Below are 5,830 nucleotides of genomic sequence, written 5' to 3'. Positions count from 1 at the left end.
ATACAGTATAAAGTGATCCTTTACTGACAACGTTTCGCCCATAATGGGTTTTATCTAGTCATAAACTTGAAAAAGCCCACTGTGTAGGCGAAACGTTGTCAATAAAGGATTGCATTATACTACATTTGTCTTTATCCATTTTGTCGGTATTTTATACCATTTCTCTTATACATGCCATCAATAACTAGCTTCAAAGCACGGTAGTTCATCGCCTGTCCCAATGACTGCACCATTCAGTTACGAGGTAACTACTAGTCTGTGCTGGAGGTCTGTCAGTCAGGGTGAGGAGTAGGTACCCTGGGATAAGTTACTTTGTAAGCGTGGGTCACCCTGGAGCTTCAGACCCTCACAAGCCTTGAGATGGTTAACGCCATACTAGAGTCTGTTTGTATGAGTGTCTCAAGCTGTGGCAGTGAGAGCTCTCATACTTACATTCTCTCTCTCTTGTCAAAACCCACTCACGTTATGGTAGACAGGTAGGTAGGTAAAGTTCGTCAGGAAACAGGATAACACATTATGGTATTCTTTAAGCCCACTGAATAAAGTGTAAATACGCACTTGTAAATAATTTTGGTGCGTATATATGGTAAATCTGATATATACATTAATATTCTCATTCTCTTAATTGTTCTATTGACTGTGCTCACGCTGATATCTTGTACCGCCAGGTACAACAGGTCTTTAAAAGCATTTGGGTTCGTTATATTGAACGGTTAGGTATGGACCTTTAATACCGCCCTTTGTACCTGCGATCACTCTTTGTCGCCCCCTCCCCCTCCCCCCCCCTCCAGTCCCCAAGTTGCGCACGACCTCCTGAATCGCCATCAGCTCAGCTACTGGGTTAAGCCCTGGTTCTTTCCCTCTTACAAAAACCTTTCCTCTAACCAACCTATTCTTCCTCTATCCACACTTCCCATCTCATCCCTTCTTGGGGTCTTACCTAGAATCATAGCATAGCATAGCATAGAACGGTTAAAAGGAGGGTGAACGGACTAGTGAAAGGGTGAAGGTATAGGTGATGGGCTAGAGGGAGGGTGGAGAGGCAGGTGAAGAGTTAGAGGACAGGTGAAGGGTAAACATGTGGTGTGGAAGACAATCAGTAACGTTAAGTGTGAAGCTAGTGTGTAAACAATTACAAGGTTCTCTCTCTGTTTGGGGTGAGTCTTCAACCTGTGTCAGTACCCAACTCCCTACCCAGGCTCTCTTCAGAGCTCACTACACAGTCTCTCTTCTGAGCTTACTAATGCACTCTGTTGAGCTCCCTGCCAAGGCTCTCTACTGTGCTCACTACCAAAACTCTCCCCTAACTTCACTACAATACACATAAATCGCATCAATTAACAGGTTGTATACACTTCATTAACAGCCAGACTTAATGAACCCTAACAGTCATTAAGACTAGTGTTGATTTTACCTAAATATTCTGTCATTCACTCTAACTTCACTGTCGAACAGCTGTCGTGATGCAGCAGTTACGCATGATTCAGGAAGGCGAAGGCTCACACTGCATGATCATCTGGGAACAGCTCATGTGCCTGGAGCGCTACATTACTCTACGTGTGGGATTCCCTCTTGCAGCAACATCCTGGTGCTGCAGCAGCAGCAGTTCTTGCCACTACCATCCTCCTTGCAACACGTCTTAAGCTTTCCAGGACGTGTTCTGTGTTTTCTTTAGTGTTTTCTTCCGTGTAGTGTTCGTAATCACCGGCCTGGCTTGTCTTCTCGGTATAAAAGAGCACAAGTCGGAAATAATGATCGCCTCTTTTACATTTACTTAAATTCCATATTGCCTCTGATCACTTTATTGTTTGGTTTGTGTAATGGTAGCTTTATGGTTTGTGTCAGCGTTTTTGCAGCTAAACATGTCCATTAATTTTGAAGAAATATTACTACGTAATATGATTTACGATAAGAAAGGAGAGAGAAGTAATAAGTTTTGATAGACACGGATTAGAGGTCACTTCCATAAGTCCTGGTCATATTTACTAAAAAACTTTGGTCATATTTATCCATATTGTTATTGGTTTCATCGTTATTTGCTTATTTAAACCTCCTTTATGTTACACACAATTATGGTGTTTTGTATATTGCATAAAATAGTACTAGATAATCGTACACTGCAGCACATGTAGTCTACCGTTATAAAATAATATATGAATATATTTACATATTTTAACTGATACCCTAAGATTATTATTATCATCGTCCCATCCTACTAAACAAACAACTGTTCACTTATAGTGCTGACTTTCGATGTGTTGCTGAACTCAGTGTTCTGGAACACATGCACAACCTGTATATTAAAAATAACATGACACAGACTATCTTCGCTGACGGCTGCTTTAACCTTGACAGTGTAGGATGGGCGAGAAGTGGTGTTATTATAAACCAGTGTGATGCTACTATCATACACAGGTGTATACGAATTAATAACTGGGTTTCCACCTTATAACTTGGAGTGTCTGTCATACTTGTTGCTCTCAAGCTTGAAAATTAAATAACTACAGTGTCATTTTCTGATTGTATCTCATTACCTGGTGTAAACAGCCTCAGATCTGCATATAACAAACTTATAAATAAAGGCAGACACGCATGTGCACAAATTACTGACAAAGAAATTTAAGTCCAAGTTTTTTGAATTGGAAAAAAAAATATTTGTAAATATAACAAATTTAATATAACATCAACTGCAGTCATATTGATAATGAAATGCAGCGAGACTAGAATAATGCTAATATTACAGTCAGTAACTGGAATAATTTAAAAATAAGGTATATAATAACAAGCCCTCAAGTGAATAGTCTGTTTGAAAGTGTTGACAAGTTTGATTTTACAAAGTAAAATCAATAAAAAAGAAGAATGAACGGGGATTCGAACCGTGAACCTTGTACATACCAGGCCCAATAATGTAACCTCTGAAACACGGAGCTTACAATATTGTGAGGTGTGTGGATGTGTGGTAACAGTGTTGGTCCACAGTGTACAAGTACCACAGTGAGAGTCCACGCTCACTGTTCACTTCATTCACTAAGAATAGTTCATTAAAACTAATCTTGAGTTTACTATGGACAATGTACCACCTTGAGTACACACAATGTTACAAACACGGCTCCTTTATATTATGAAGAGTGAAAAAAAAGGTTTCAATAAATAAAAACATCAAATAAAGGCTGAAAGAACGCTGGTTTACCAGCTGGTACAACCAGCTGGTATCACCAGCACCATGCAGACCCACCAGCTGGTACCACCAGCACGATGCAGACCCACCAACTGGTACCACCAGCACGATGCAGACCCACCAACTGGTACCACCAGCACGATGCAGACCCACCAACTGGTACCACCAGCACGATGCAGACCCACCAGCTGGTACCACCAGCACGATGCAGACCCACCAACTGGTACCACCAGCACGATGCAGACCCACCAACTGGTACCACCAGCACGATGCAGACCCACCAACTGGTACAGCCAGCACGATGCAGACCCACCAGCTGGTACCACCAGCACGATGCAGACCCACCAACTGGTACCACCAGCACGATGCAGACTATTACAACCCAGGATTCCAAATGGCCTGTTACCCCGGGTGTAATGGGAGCAAATAAACACAGTAGAAAAAGTTTAGACTTATATTATCCTTCACCAATTTATAACAGCAATATGTACACTATGTACAGTGATAAGTATAGTGCACTCCACGGTAAGCAAAGCAGAAATAGAAGCCACAAGATAGCAGACCGTGCTTCAACCAGCTCTAGAATGGGAATGACAAGGGCAGACAGGAGAGCGGTACCCACATAACCTCTGCGATTGCCAAAACCATCTTCTTATTGGCTAGAACCTGGTCACTAGTTGAACGACGGGGCCCCATCATCAACTCTTAGCAACCTGGTTCGCTGGTTGGGGGAGATAGCCTGTAAATGAGGGTGTGTACGTGCGCCGAATAAAGGTTACGTACTCTTTGCATGCCACACAGACCCACCAACTGGTACAGCCAGCACGATGCACACCCACCAACTGGTACAGCCAGCACGATGCAGACCCACCAACTGGTACAGCCAGCACGATGCACACCCACCAACTGGTACAGCCAGCACGATGCAGACCCACCAGCTGGTACCACCAGCACGATGCAGACCCACCAGCTGGTACCACCAGCACGATGCAGACCCACCAACTGGTACAGCCAGCACGATGCAGACCCACCAGCTGGTACCACCAGCACGATGCAGACCCACCAACTGGTACAGCCAGCACGATGCACACCCACCAACTGGTACAGCCAGCACGATGCAGACCCACCAGCTGGTACCACCAGCACGATGCACACCCACCAACTGGTACAGCCAGCACGATGCAGACCCACCAACTGGTACAGCCAGCACGATGCAGACCCACCAGCTGGTATCACCAATACTGTATAGATCCATCAGGTTGTATCACCAGTACTGTACAGATCCATCAGGTTGTATCACCAGTACTGTACAGATCCATCAAGTTGTATCACCAGTACTGTACAGATCCATCAGGTTGTACCACCAGTACTGTACAGATCCATCAGGTTGTATCACCAGTACTGTACAGATCCATCAGGTTGTATCACCAGTACTGTACAGATCCATCAGGTTGTACCACCAGTACTGAATCATAATCTCACTTCTTCCTCTTCAGTTAAGCGTGTCAGTGATGTAGTGAAGTAGGAAGCCAGAACATAACACTCTTCTCCAGTCTAACAAATAATTATCTTACCTGACAGAAGGTTTGTGTGGCTACCATGCTGTGTTTACATCACAGAGTGACAACTGGCAGAAACACAATAAAATGCTATAACCATCATTGTGTGTCTTACTGACGGTATAATCTACCAGTGTAGTACCAATGTGAAAGTTACATTATTCTGGTGATTTATTTCCGGGTTAGGTAAGGTCCGTCAGGAAACAGGACAAATAATTCCTGGAGCGGGTCTTAATCAGATGATGATCCGCTGTTGGAGCTTTTGGTCATCTGACCGAGGCCTTCCGCTGGCTTACCGGTCCACCCCTTTAAAAATTATTTCTGGAGAATCAATAACATTATCATTAAAGTTGAAATCCGTAATACCTTAAACTTAACTGTTGTTTCCAGAGTGTACGGTTTGATACATGTTCTGATCTCTGGGTCGGTACAAGCTGTGTCACTGCACTGTACACAATCAAAATTTATTTTATTTACTCTAAGAAAAGTTATTAAAACAGATAACGTTCTCATAACGAAGTCTTTAGACGTATTAACTAACAACGTAGAATTAGTAGATATTGTACATAGTATATTCTGATAAGCGTATTTTTACTTAACGCGAAGATATTGGAACAACAGTGTATATATGCAGATGGTGCTGCACACACACACACACGCACACACACACACACACACACACACACACACACACACACACACACACACAAACACACACTCACACACACACACACACACACACACACACACACACACACACACACACACACACACACACACACGCACACACACACACACACACAGGAAGACAATGAAAGAGAGAGTTCAAAAACGAAAGGAGAAATGGGAGGAAATGAAAAAGGAGAGCAGAATGACCCAGGATCAAATGGAAGGACAAGCGCACTCCCCAGAAACACCTGCAGAAGGACTCCAGCCACGACACCCCCAAGGCAACTGAACAATCCAAACCAACCATCACACACCGATCCCTCTGTTTCCACCCCCCGCACCACAGTTACAGTATTAGAACAGAAGTTGAAGGTTTGGTACACAAATGCAGATGGATTAACGAATAAACATGAGGAATGGCAAG

The 5,830-nt window shown here is 43.4% G+C and overlaps 1 long non-coding RNA gene across 1 annotated transcript; it reads left to right on the top strand.

The window, feature by feature from the left end:
• The first annotated feature begins 310 nt into the window (after positions 1-310).
• Positions 311-2,512, top strand: LOC128686561 (uncharacterized). The gene is made up of 2 exons (XR_008406663.2): positions 311-476; positions 1,456-2,512. It is a non-coding gene; the product is annotated as an uncharacterized lncRNA (long non-coding RNA).
• Positions 2,513-5,830: the final 3,318 nt, after the last annotated feature.

This window comes from Cherax quadricarinatus, chromosome 12, assembly GCF_038502225.1.
Source record: "Cherax quadricarinatus isolate ZL_2023a chromosome 12, ASM3850222v1, whole genome shotgun sequence".
In the NCBI taxonomy this organism is placed as follows: domain Eukaryota; kingdom Metazoa; phylum Arthropoda; class Malacostraca; order Decapoda; family Parastacidae; genus Cherax; species Cherax quadricarinatus.
The sequence above is the reverse complement of the archived record's forward strand: the minus strand, read 5'-3'. Positions and strand labels throughout refer to the sequence as shown.